The sequence below is a fragment of the Planococcus citri genome, chromosome 2 (genome assembly GCF_950023065.1).
Source record: "Planococcus citri chromosome 2, ihPlaCitr1.1, whole genome shotgun sequence".
NCBI lineage: Eukaryota > Metazoa > Arthropoda > Insecta > Hemiptera > Pseudococcidae > Planococcus > Planococcus citri.
Genome location: NC_088678.1, coordinates 63,178,819 through 63,193,622, shown reverse-complemented (window position 1 = coordinate 63,193,622; position 14,804 = coordinate 63,178,819). Strand labels below are relative to the sequence as shown.

General features: G+C 34.1%; 1 protein-coding gene across 3 annotated transcripts in view; it reads left to right on the top strand.

Moving 5' to 3' along the window:
* The window catches only part of LOC135836989 (uncharacterized), a 321,905-nt gene that overhangs the window by 29,499 nt on the left and 277,602 nt on the right, over positions 1-14,804 (top strand). The window lies entirely within an intron of this gene.

The following is a 14,804-nucleotide window of genomic DNA, read 5'->3' as shown; positions in this document are numbered from 1 at the left end:
GGCTCTCTGTTTTAACCCCAGCGATGATGAGGTGGTAATATACAAAGCCAAAAAGGGTGGAAAGTATAAAGATGGCTCGGGTACTAAACATGAACCATATTGTTCCAATTGAAAAAAGCCAAAAGCGAAAAAAAAAGAGATGGTTTCCTCGTCGACTCTTTTCAGTCGACAGTTACCCCCGCCACCCGAAGTCCCGGAATTATGAAAAAAAAATAATAAAAAATCGTTATTCCAGAGACGATGCTGAAGGATACGAGAGGTCGATAAAAGGAAAATATGATGATTAGATTATTAAAGCAGGAAAAAAAAAAAATGAAGGGCGATGAAAAAGTTGATTTTATTTAATTGAAAGTTTATACCTATTGCGAAAATGTTATTCAAAAAAATAACTTGACCGTTGAAACAGCATTTTAAAAAATTTTCACCGTTTAGTTTTTTGTTAATTGGATTCATTTTTAATGTATTTTTTTGCCTCGTTTAATCTGTTGCGTATTTTGTGCTTTTTATTTGGTATACGAGGATGAGTTTAATTTTTACGTATTTTTCTTTTAACAAGACGTGGAAAATTGAGTTAGTGTTTTTTTGTCAAGTTTTTCTCGTAATTGTGGAAGCCAAATTTTTTATAGTATTTTCGGGAGTAAAAATGAGTCGGTTAATTATTGTATCGTTTTGATTTTTGGCATCTTACATCCCCCTCCCTCCAACCATTGGGTAAATTTTATCGAATAACGCGATTTTCGATTCTTACATTCAACAACTCATTTCCTTGATGATCGAAGTAGGCATTGTCTGATCCATTCCCAAGTGCTGGAAATTCCCCTCTTCTTGAAAAATCCCCCCTTGAAAGGAATTCCATTCATTTTTTCGACTTGTCTGCTCTCTGGAGATATATCATTAGGTTACTACTCGTATTTTCTAAACCCGTATGGAATGCAAGTATTCCAGCTACTGCTGCTAGTGCTTCTGTATTTGTAAAACCAGAACTCTTGAATGAATTCATCCCAAGTGCAGTATATTAAACAATTGAGTCTTCGACATCTCGCAACCGCCAACATTACACGTCCTCCTTTGATAAATTTGCGAGCCGCGAGCGAATTACCATATAGCTCGAATAATTAACGGATGTTTTAGATTACGTTATGTACCGTCAAGTTTTTATCTCATATATGTACTGTTAGTGTTTAAATACTCCGTACACATACACAAGTGTTATGTAAGTATGCTGGTTTACTGCAAGACGAAATATTTACGTGGTTGTCCAATGGAAAAGTGAAGAGTAGAGGGACGAAGACGACGCCAGCCAGAGAAGAGGATAGGTTAAAGAATGTACATAATGATAAGGGCGATAATATGCACCGTTTAGAGACAACTTGGATGTGTAATTTGCGGTATTTTTGGAAATTGGACGTGTCTCGGTGTTCGAAGAAGATACCATGGGAGATGTGGTTCGACGTATGAGTTGATGTGATCATTATATGTAGTAATAATATTGTTGCTTAGCGATGAAAATACGAATAGATATTCTGTTGTCGAGATTTTTTGAGAGGAATTTTTTCGAAAACTTGAGTCGTATTACGTATCCTTGTGATGATGAGTAATGTGATTTATCCTGTTGAATGAGTCAATTTTGAATAATTTTCTGATAGTTGAGAAAAAAACAGTAGTGATGAAAAGAGACTGTTCAATTGAATTACAAAGTTTGGATTGAGTAATTTTCTCTTCAACTGATAACTGGAATCTAAAATCCCTTTATTTTACATCAAATCATGCATTTTTTTGGGAAAGATGGTCATTTTCATGGTTTTATGCTCATTTCATTTCATCTCACTGCGTTTCCATGTTTTTTAATTTTTTTATTTTAAGGGTATGGTATTAATTTCTTAATTTTCAACATTAATCAGAGTTTTTTTTTTCACTTTTTTCTTAATTTTTCAATTTAAAAAGTTTTTATTTTATTGTTTTCATCTTTCGGAAAAACCAAAACCAATCATTGTTTGTACATACCTACGTAAAATTCTACTTTGGATATATATATTTTTTTTTGATATTTTCTCCAAAAACCAACCAAACTCAACCCGAAGTTACTTTTTTGAAATTTTTGATCAGTTTTATGGCGTTTGAGCGATTTTTTAGATTTTTTTGTAAACACAATTTCCAAAAATACCTACCCTCAAAAAAACTGTGAAAATCGTGTGAAAATGGGGTGTCTAACGATCATTAAAGTCATGAAAAATTCATGAATTTTGGTAGATGGTCATGAAAGTCATGAATTTTGTTCGAAACACACTTGAAAATTTTTTAAAAAGCCCACAAAATGAAAAAAAATATAATAAAATAAAACATTTGTTCAAAAAATCAGAAAAATGAAAAAACTGAAGTACCTACTTGTCTATAAGTAAACTAGAAAAAATTCTTCGTTTCATGTTATTTATTTTTTTGTGTGTGTGGGGGGGGGGGAGAATGAAATTTTAGTTGAATTTGCACAAAAAATGCACAAAGAAGTATTAAAACGTGTTTAAGTGATGTAATAACACTCGAATAAAATCACTGTTAAAATCAACAAAAATGTTGAAAATTTCCGTAAAATTTGTCAAAGTATTAAAAACACTGTAAATCTTGAAAAATTACGAATTTTAGATAAAGTGTGCCAAAAATACAGGAAAAGTGTTGAAGATAATTTAAAATGATGTAGGTAAAAACGCATTCAAACTCTGTAAATGAAGAAAAAAAGATGAATTTTCGGTAAAATTTGCCAAGAATGCACGAATACACGAATAGTCTTGAAATTGAAGCAAAAACACCCATAAAAGCATTGAAAGCACTGAAAAATTAGCCGAAAGTAATGAAATTTCAACGAAATGTTCCAAAAATGCATGAAAAAGGTCTTGAAATTGTATCAAAGTGGTGTAAAAATTTAAAAAATGTAAAAACACTGTAATCTTTATGAAATTTTGCGAAATTTTCCAAAAATGCGTGAGAAGTCTTGAATCTGTGTTACAGTAATGTATAAATTCGAAAAACATCTAGAATTTTGAAAAAATTTGCCAAAAAAATTCACAAAAAGTGTTGAAACTTGTCAAAATGATGTGAAAACACCCAAAAAAGCAATAAGCCATCATTGATAATCATTGAGAAATGATAACATTTCAGTGGAATTGGCCAAAAATGCATTTGAAAAGTATTGAAAATGTGTCAGAATAATGTGAAAACACACAATTTTTTTTTTTTGGCATTCATAGCACAATGATATTTAATTATTTTGTGCACGTTTTTTGGTAATTTTGATCGAGTTCTTTCGATTTTTAAAAAAAAAAATTCAGTTGTAGTGTAGAATTTTTGCAATTTTTACGCAGCATTGACGACATTTTATGAACTTTTTTGTATGTACTCGTACTTTTCCAGCTTTTTTTTGACACAAACGGGGTATTCCACCCGATGGAATCATTTTCGGATCTGGAAAAGGTGAATTGAAAGGGCATGCTAATATACATCATCATCCAAAATTTCAGTTTCTGCAAAGTGCAGTTTACGATTTTTGGTAAATTTTTGAAAATCAAAAGGCCAAAAAGACAAGAAACCAAAAATTCCATAAAATTAACCCACAAAGCGTAAGCTTGGTACGTTGCCTATTTTCATCCTCCTCTCCCCTCTCCCCGTCGATTGCTCTTGAGCAGTTTTGGAACCTCAAGCAAACTTATGAAAGTTGGAATTTCCACAAAACTCATTTTTTCCTCACTCCAATACGCCAATTTTGATTATAACTAGATAAAATGTAATTTTGTTCAGCCATAGGTATTCTCTGAATTTTTCCTCTGAAATCATTTCTGGACTTTTCTACTCCTCAAAGAAGGTCGCACTGACTTTGTTACTGATGTCCCTTCTCCTCTCTTCAACTAACCCTTTCCTCTTACGTTCTTCAAAATTCCATTCAAGATCTCTGCAAAGGTCGCTTTCAATTAGCAATCTCTCGTATTATTTCCTACCTAGTAGTATTGTTTCTAGGTATCTACCGTGAACTAAAAATTCCAAAAATCTTGCTATTTTCTCACATTCGCCATATCCACACAGAAATTCTTAGTATTTGATGTATGTACCATTTTAGTTAGTTCTCACGTTCAAAATGATGGTCACTTTTGTGGAAGCTCGTAGCATTTGCCTTTTTTAGCTCTAACGCAGTTGGTCGTTCACATGAATATGCAGTTGACGTTCTCTGCATCGCATCACATCGCTCGGTCCGCAGCTCGGGTTACGTGAATAACACAGTAATGAAGATGGCCGACACAGAGACATAATATTATACAGTGTTATATAATGGACAATGAAGCGTAAATTTCACGCGAGAAATTACCGCTGTTCGTGGCATATTCAATGGTGCGAGTGTGCGTGTTGTGACAACCGAACTGAAGGGTTTATTGCATATATTGCCCTAGTGCCACAGCTAATAATATGATTGACGATACATTTGTTCTTTTATGAGGGAGGATGAGGGATCTCCTAGCACGGTAGTCGGTTAAGGACACCGCCGTTGCGTTGATTTGTGAATAATTTAATTAAGAGAATTAAATTTTCACGCAAAAAAAAGTAGGTACCTACGACTTTTTGTGAAAATCCAGGCCGTTCTGTGTCAACCTAAAACAATTTATTCCCAACGGTCATGCGATCGTTGTACAAAGAAACGTTTTGTGTTTACACTGCGAACATCTACACAGCCACGAGTACTACCTATTTTCCAATAATTCGGTCTGCTAACGAAAGAGGAAGAAAAAAAACCTTTCCACGCTCTTTGTGGCATTTGGTTGGAATGCTTCGATAAGGATGTTTCTACTTGGTGAATTCTCGTGTGGCGACATTAATCATTTGTTCTTGAAATGTCTTTTTATTTAATGTACGACAATCAATCGTTAATGTCGGTTTTTTTTTATCTGCGTGTGGTGTTTCTTTCTTTCTTTCTATTTTTTTTTATTCTTTCTTTCTGGATCTGTCTATTTCTCTCTGACTGTACTGTCCTCTCTGTTTCTCGCGTTCGCATTTTAAATGTGTCTTTTCAGATCTCGCGTCTCTGAGTACGAGTATTATTCGGCGATGGTCTGTGTGACGTTTTTCTCTCTCATTCATTCACTCATTAACGCCGCTGTGTTTTCTCGGACTGTATGAACGGCTGTGAAGGTCAAGATTGAAGTGCAGGTATTGTAGGTATTAGGTGTTGCCCCGTATTGAAATTTTAAATGCATATTGTTAATGCTAGGTGGGATGGTGAAGATTGAATGATATTTACGTGCGGAAGAGCTGTGAGAGAGAAGGGTACAAGTACAATAGTACATGTAGTGGAGGTCACTCCACGTCAGGGGTGGGGGGGGGGTCGGCGATTTTTTTAAAATTTTTCCTGTCGAAAGACCTTCCGAAGGGATGACCAATGGCGCAAATCGTAGTTCTCTAGCCCTTTTTCAAAAGCTACTAGGGGTTATCAAAGTTCTCAGTGAAATTGAAATATCATCCATTTCAGCAGTGGATTACTCGATAACCGCGATACTTACAGAAATCGAACTTTTTCGAATAGTTAGAGGTTTTAAAAGGCTTTTTGGTGATATCATAAAATCAGTGTTGACACTTTTTTTCGTACGAAAAATTAGGTCGAAAAGTTTCAAAACGTAGTTTTCATATCGTTCCGACTCTCAAAAATTCTGAGAAAAATATATTATGGACAACTTTTTATGCTGAACAACATTAAAAAATTGGGATGGCGTTATTTCGTAAAGTCGATTTAAAATCAAATCAATTTCCCGAATTCCCCATCGCTACAATTTCATAAAGTTTTCAATAAATTTTCAGAATTTTGCATTGCTGCTGAGTTAGGAAATTTGCAATCAATTTTTAGAATTCACACTGCCTCTAAATAGTCAAATTTTGAATAATTTTTCAGAATTCGTATTGTCTTTAAATTAAAAAATTTCAAATTCAATTTTCAAGTTCATATTGTTCACAAATTGTAAAACGTTTACTCAATTTTTGGAATTTACATTGCCTCCAATTTTTCAGAATTCTCATCTTGTACATAAATATTACAATACTTATTTTATATAATTTTCAAGTTCACATTATCTGCAACTTACAGAACTTTTAATCAATTTTTGGAATTCTCAGCGTCTCTAAATACAAATTTTCATACTATTTTTTTTAGAATTTCCATTGTCTTCAAATTTATAAATTTTCAAACCAACTTTCAGAACTTGCTTTTTATTCTAAATTAAGAATTAAATCTTATAAAATATGTTAAGAATTTGAATTGCCTCTAAATTACACGAAAAAAAATATGGGTAATTTTTACAAAAAAATTTAACTAAATACTGGTATTTAGCACAATTAAGTACCAGATCCCATTTAATAATTTTTACTGTAATCATTTAGTAAAAATTATCATTTTAATAAATTTTGCTATAGGCACCAATAGTAAAAATTATTTTGTTTTAATAATTTTTACTAAATCATGATAATAAAAATTTCATGTTTCAATTGTACAAAAATTAGTTTAATTACTCATTTTGAAGTAATTTTTAAATTATAAGTAAAAAGTTAAAAATTATTCATGTCAAGGTAATTCTTTCTATACTTATGGCTATAGGTAGACAAAAAATTAATGAAATGAATTTTTAGTTAGCAAATGATATCAGAATTCATAACTCAATTTCAGCATTATTTTTGCCCCATTATCATGTACTACGTAGGTAGTAAACTCCAAAGCATTTACCTATCCGATTTTCCTATGAAAAATCTGTCACCTACCTACTTACCTCACGGGGATTCGAACCTGGGTCCCTAAATTTCCTATTCCTACCTACATGCCCTATCCACTCAGCCACCACTTCACTACGAGGGTTACGGCATTAAAATAATATATTTGTTTGGTAAACACCCCACCAAGCCACTCCCACTTGAAATACACAGCTGGCAGACTGGGGGTGTAACAGGGTACAATGCAACGCAGCTGTTTATAAAATGATGAAAGGATAAGGCTGGGGGTATAGCAGGGTACAATGAGCGGCAGGTGGTTTACAAGTCCCCTTTCTCCTTTTTTAGGAATTTATGCATTAAAATAATGAACTAAAATTGCAATTACTCAGCAATTACCCATCCGAATTGAATGAAAAATAATCTATTCCCTCCGCCTTAATGATTCTCAAATGGTGTCCAATAGGTACAAAAAACGGTGGGATAGTTTAAGAGAACATTCATGTATAATGAAATTTCATTTCTCAAAGCGAAACCAATAGTGTGCTACGCACACTAAAAATTGAAAGTTTGCGAAAAATGCGATTTTTCGATTTAAAACATGAAAAAAGTTGTGATCGGTGAAGTTGATCCATTTGACCACTATTTTTACGTATCCGTTGAAAAAATTGAAAAAACTTTTTCACCCGATGAAATAAACTCATCACAAAAAAATCAAAATTTGAAAAAATTCAAAAAATAAACGACTTTTAATTTTTTTGCTATGAGTGTAATTTGTATCAACTTTTTCATGAAATACGTCAAAAAAAGGCCAAAATAAGACAACTGAATAAATTCAAACTTTTTTTTATGTTTGGAATATTGGAAATTGAGTTTTGGGAAACTTTTTGAAATATAAATCAAGAGCAAAACGAGTTAGAAATTGATCGATGAAAGGAGACTGGCAATGGAATTTTGGTCCAGCTGATGCCCCATTGGATTTTAGTCAAAAAGTTGTGGAACGAGTCAAAAAAATGTGCTCTTGTAAGAATTCTTAATTTTTTGGAAATACCTACTTCTTGAAGTTTCAACGTACCTGTTATTATTTCATTAGTTTTTGAAGTGTTTTTTTTCTTCAATTTTTCCACAATTTTAAAACTTTTCATGTTCAAATTTGAAATATCTTTTTCTACACTTTCATAAGTGTTTGGAAGTTAGAAGGGAGGTGGAAGGGTGCGAAAAAGCTGGGCTCGTACTCGGTTACTTTTTGAGTAACTTAAGTTTCTAACTAGAAGTTGAAGTTACTAAAACTGTTTTTTTTTTCTAATTTCCAAAAACTCGGTTTTCCCAAATTTTTACTCCGCTTCTTGAAGAAAAAAATAAAAAATGTCAATGACATCAACATGTATGAATAATTTACGAAAATACCCATTCACTTTTTTATTCTTTTCCAACTGGTTACACTTCTTTTTCAGCGTTACATTTACAAAGCCCTGCCTTTGACTAAAATTGGCGAAGTCTCGCTTTCTGCCAAAAGCAACAAAAAATCCCATCTTATGTCAAAAGTGTCAAAAAATATTGTTTTTTGCCAATAAATTTCTAAAAACTGTCCCTTCTTTCCAAAAAATTTCGAATTCTATCACTGTTTTCCCAAAAATTGCCAAAAAGTATCACTTTTTGTCAGTAATTTTCAAAAAGTTTCGTTTTTGACAAATATTTTCGCATTTTACCAAACATCTAAAAAATTTTGCTTTTATGGCAAAAATTGCCAAAAAGTCTCACTTTTTTTGCTAAGAATTGCTAAAAAAAAATGTCAATTATTTATCGAAAAATTCTGAATAATGTCGCTTTTTTGCCAAATGCTCTGCTTTTTGTTAATATTGTCGAAATGACGCTTTCCTATAAGAAATTGTCCAAAATTCTCCCTTTCCAGTCAAAAATTGTCGATAGTGTAAAATATTACGTGACTCATTTTAAAACATTGTATGTAAAATTCGATAAAACACTACTGAAATAAAATTGCACAAAACGTTATTAAAATGAAAAAAAAAGGGTGTGATTTAATACCACGACAAAAAAGGGCGTCAGCACGACAACCATAGGCACTTTCACGCCAGAAAAATCATTACCACGACTAAATTGGAAATTCCCGACAATAAAGAGCTTACCCCGACATAAAAGGCACTTCAACGACAAAATAATGTATCAAACGACGAATTAAAAAATTCACGACATTTTATTACTTTCACCTGCTATAAAAGGCAATGCACGACAACATTTTTCTATCAAAAATAGGCATTTCACCGACAGAAATAAATGTTTGAAAAATATAAAAAATGTATACAAAGAAACGAAGTATCTATTAAAAAAATTTCTGTTTAGAGTTGATAAAAGTAAAGCTTTTGTTGACTTCGTTGGGCGACCCCTCTTCCTTTTTTGACCTAAGGTGATACATTTTGCAGCTGCCATACAAGGCCATGCATGACAAAGTTTTTCTGTCAAAAAGAGATATTTTATCGACAGAAATAAACTTTTAAAAATATTAAAATGATACCAAAAAAACGAAGTAGGTACGTAAAAAATTGCTGTTTATAGAAGTAATGTTTTGTGTACTTTGATGGGCGACCCCTCTTTCTCTTTTGACTCAGGGACGAATCGAAAGGGGGCTAAGGGGTGACAGTTTGCCCCTCTAGAAATTCAAGAAAGTTGGAAAAATACAATAATTTCAACTATATTTTAGTTTCAGTTTTCAAAAATTCAAAATTTTTACAATCATGTATTTAATTATCTTTCATTTGCCGACAAAATCGCCGATCTATCCTCAAAATTCTTATTTTTCCCCCAAGTTTTTGCCCTCGTTTAGCTTAGGCCAATTTGGTTCTCTTCTACAGAGTTACAATTTCACTCAAATTGTTTAAAAAGAAACTATTTGTTGATTATTTGTCAAAATTTGTAGAAAATATAATTGTAATTGAACCGATAATGATCTGTCGTGAATGAAATTATTTTGTCGTGAATACTGCTTATCTCTTAATTACATCGTAGTCGTTCATAAACACTTTATTGTCGGGCGTCATCTGGCGTGGAACTTCATCATTTTTCGTCGTTCATTCATCCTTTTTAAACAAAAAAATGCCTGTCGTGATGACGCCCTTTTTCGTCGTGCAAAAAATATTTCCCCCAAAAAAAATCGTAAAAATGTTCAGTTTTTTTATGTTGTAATAGAATTCATATTATTTCTGCATTGCAAATTGTTTTTTACTACTATATGTTGTTTCCATTCGGTATCAATGACTTTTATGATATTTCAAGTGCTTTTTTAACATTTTAAATCAATTTAGGCATTTTTACTCTCACTACTATCTTTTCTTCCTTTCTTCTAATCTGATGTCTTTTGATTTCGTTCCAATTTTTTTCACGAAATCCGATCACCCAGAAGACCGGATTACCGAACAATCAAGAAAAACACTTCAGTGGTCCGAATTTTCGAAGGGGAGGGAGGTTTGCTTATTTCAGCAAAACTTAGCACTGCTTAACTTCAACTAAGAATATTTTTTCAACAATTCGTTTAAAGTAAGAAAAAAATTTAAAAAGTTTAACCAATTTTGACGAGTTGCAGTTTTTAATTTTTTATTGAGAGTTGAACTTGAAAATGTGCGAACTCAAAATCGAATATCATAGTTCTAGAAATTTAAAGTTGAATATTTCACACAAATAATTGATTTCGAGTCATTTTTCTACCAAATTCATGTCTTCGTGTTATTGTTATTCAATTTCAGAATTAATTTTTCAGAAATTCATTGAAGGTGAATAGACGAACCATTCTTCATGTCTTCTAAAAAATTAGCATTTTTTGTCTTTTCGAATGTTGTTGGCTTTTTTGGGAGGGTGATGGGAGGGAGGGGGGGGGGGTGAAGGGCTAAATTGCTGATAACTTTAATGTTTTCTATGTTTTTTTGTGACGATCTCACCGACTTCCATATTTATTTTTAAATTTTGATTTTTCCAAACCCCCAAAGTTCTCTGAAATATTAGACATTGGTGGAGAATGGTTTCAAATTTGAGTAGGTATTCAAAAAAACGAGATTAGGATCAGAAAAGTATTAATACTAGTTACTTATGTTTAATCTTAGAACTTGGTCAAGGCTCCAGAATGTATCTGGTAACCGACTTGTGAAATTTTATTCGATCATAAATTCGCCAATAAATTCCACTTTCATAGACATGTGTCAGTTACCTACTTCCTTACCTGTATATAAAACACTTTGACTACGACGCCATCGAGGAAAATTCCATTTAAGTAATCTCGCTATATTCATCGCATTCATCAATGAACGATCAAAACTGTGTCTTGTCGGCGGCTTCTTCGTCGTCATATCCTATGGTATACGAGTACATAAAGGAGTTGAGAAAAAAAAACCACAAACACGGCTCGTTAAATATTTACTTTGTAACTAATTTTTTTCGCGCTTCTTCGCCATTACAGCGTGTATTAAAAAAGATGAAAAATAGCGAAGAAAAAACCGTCGAGAAACGATGATTTAGCTAGTGCTGTATTGAATGACATTTCGCCGAACGTTCGTACAATATGGGCGATTTCACTTGTATATCGAGCTGTAAAGAGAGGAGAATATCTGCGAAGAAAGATGTAGGTACTCGAGGATAGGATACTGGAGAAAAAAAGTGACGACTCATTTTAGAGACCCGATAGTTTCTCTTTTTGAAATCAGCAAGCGAATCTTGCGCCTGTATAGTTAGTTACTCGTCTCGGAGTTGCAAGTTCGAGCAGGGGTGGCATGGCATGGCAGGTTGTACGAAATTATTAAAGCAGACTGTGTACCGTGTACGCGGCGCGTGCTTCGAAAGACAAAACGAATCTACGTGCTTTATATTTCTACCATCTAATTAAAATGATAATTACACGGGAGGCAGTGGCCATGGACCAGGAGGAAAAGTTAGCGGAATTTTTCATATGGTCGAACACCTCCATACTTGGTAAGAAAAAATCCATCCGAGGTGCCCCGGATGGCTAAAAGAAAAAAAAATGGTAGATTTTTTTAATACGCCTAAGCGAGAAAGAAACTATAAAACGAGAGATCATTTTTCAACGGGTATTTTCACGAATTTAACCGAGGGAATTGCCAGATTTTTTCACCGAATATCTATACAGAGAGGGTTGTGTGCGAAGGTAGAAGGATCGAGAGCGAGACTGCCGATGGTGGTGGTAACATTACGACGCTGGCATTTTTTGCTCTTTTTCTGTACTTTTCTTAGGCTGTGTATAAGGAAACGAACGAAGGCGAAATGCGGTCATTGAATTTTAAAATACGAAATCTCAATGATTGAAATGCCAGAGGAGAAAAAGAAGCCCGAGAATGTGGAAATATTTGCAAGTTGCGTTAACTTTTTCCGCTTGAAATGATCGGCGTAATTTTTGCCGCTCCGGTTTACTCCTTTACAAAGTGCTTTTTCAATAGTTGTACGATATAGTCGGCGTATTCCCCTTCTAGGCTATTCCAAGTTGCTTTAATGAATTCGTAAAAATGTATAAACAACCCCGAGCTTATAGCTGCTCTACTCTGGTTCGCTTTTCCTATGTGTAGTACGTTTGTACACGTCTGTGTATGTCTGCGTGATAACCTTACGACGAAAATTTACTCTTCGCTGTTTCGTAAATGTCGAGGTTCGGTGTCGGAATGTCTTCGAAATTGGCATCAGTCCAATTTACTCGGGGTATCCGTTTATATAGAAATCGTATCAATGTATTAGCCATTAATGCAGCCCAAATTGTTCGACGAGTAATTGAAAACTCTTCTCCGAGAGGGTCTTTTTTCCTCGAGTGTATGCGAGTTAAACGATTCGTATTTGTACGTGCTTTATTCAACATATCGCTGATGCAGATTATCTCCATCGTGGTTAATTTTGTATAGTATTTAAGAATCGTATAAATTAATGGATTATTAAAAAAGAATTTATTGATAGATTTACCCCTTCGAGAAGAAAAAAGATCACGTGCTTCGAAGCGAAGATCGCGATCCACACACTCGATGATCGTAGTACAATCCATTAATACGTAATAAAAAAAATGACATAAAAAGGTATTAAAATAAGAACTAAATCTTCCTCGGCGCATTATAAATGGATAAATAAACAACCGTGCTCGTATAATAGATAACAAGTTAACTGGTTTCACGCCCAGTTTGTACAGCATAAGTTACTACGAAGTGAAAAATTAACCAGTCACCCATAAAAAGAAAACCCTATACACATATAGGAATAGGATAGATGGAGCAATATGTTCACAACATCATATTCAAAGAGTCAGATCCGTTATGTATTTTCTTTCGTCGTCGTTCTCTTTTGTAATTATTCAATTTGAAAGAACGACGTATTCTCTCTCGCCGCAGTCGAACGTTGGAATAAAAAAGAAATGAAATTTATTCATTTAGAAATATTAAAACGCGAATATAACACGATTGTAGATAGATGTATTCTCAATAACGAGTTCAAATTGAATAACAATTTATAGCTTGGCAAGAAAATACGAGCAGATTATTCGCCGAGAAAAAGTATTCGCGTTTAAGTACCTAATCGAAAACATTTACCCTTCGAATAACTTTTTTAAACCTTTAGATCTGACAAAATCCCGCTAAAATGGTAACACGGGTCAGATGTAATGCTTATAAAATATTCCTATTACGCGGAAAGATTTCTTTATCGTTTGCCAACGTTGTGTAAATTCACGAGGATAGCGTGTTTTGATGTTTTATAGTTATACGAGGTTTTTCCCTCCCTCTTCCATCATCCTCTATGTGGTGGTTTGGTATAAACTATCGTAAAAAAAACTTCCGTAGTCGATGATACTTTTTATACTTTTAAACCCCCGATGATTTAATTGAATTGAGTGTTTTTTTTGTGGTCGAGATCAATCGACCAATTAAGAATAGGGTTTTTAATCTGAACTGATATTTGGAACACGATCAAGGGGAAATGTGGTTTGGATTGAAAGAAATTTGCTCTATGAGTTGTATCGGTGAAACTCGGTGATGAAATGTTACAAAGAACGAGATGAGTGATGCAGAATGAATTTAAACGCGGTGTATCGTCTGTTGGATAAGTTTTTATGTAGAAATGACCTCGAATTCGTAATCTACGACCTTGAAAACCTAGATTTCGATATATTACTCGACTATAGTTGGAAAAATTCTGCATCCAGCATCCGCCCCCTGGGTCATTGATCCACCCTATTCCCCAATCCAGGCGAGATGTACCGTTTAGAGGTATTTTTACGTCAGGATGGCCTCGAATTCGTAATTAACCACCTTGAAAACCGAGATTTCGATATGTTACACGACTATAGTTGAAAAAGTCATATGCTTGCTCCCCCCCCCGGGTCATTGATCCACCTCTTCCCCAATTCAGGCGAGATGTACTGTTTAGAGGTATTTATGCGTCGGGATGACCTCGAATTCGTAATCTACGACTTTGAAAAACTAGATTTTGATATATTACACGACTATAGTTGGAAACATTCTGTATCCGCCGCCTCCCCAGGTCGTTGATCCACCCTCTTCCCCTATTCAAGTGAGATGTGCCGTTTAGAGGTATTCATACGTCAAAATGACCTCGAATTTGTAATTGACGACTTCGAAAACCAAGATTTTGATATGTTACACAACTATAGTTGAAGAAGTCATATACTTGCTCCCCCCGGGGTCATTGATCTACCCCCTTCACCAATTCAGGCAAGATAATATATCGTTTGCAGGTATTTATGCGTCAGAATGATCTCTAATTTGCGATTTAAGATCTCGAAAACCTAGATTTTTACACACCTTGTATTGCGCGACTATTGTTAGAAAAGCTGTATACTCCCTCGGGGTCTTTGGCCCACCCCCCTTCACCACAATTTTATATAGTGATGTAGTTTTGTCACAAGTTTATTTCTGGGGACTAATGCTTTATGCACCGGGTCTACTTTTGAATCCATCAAACGTTAAACAAGTTTATGGGGCATGTTGTGCATTTTGCGTGAGTTTTGGTGGGGTTGGGGGGAGGGGTCTGAAGAGGAGGGGGTGAAAATGACATTTTTTAACCCC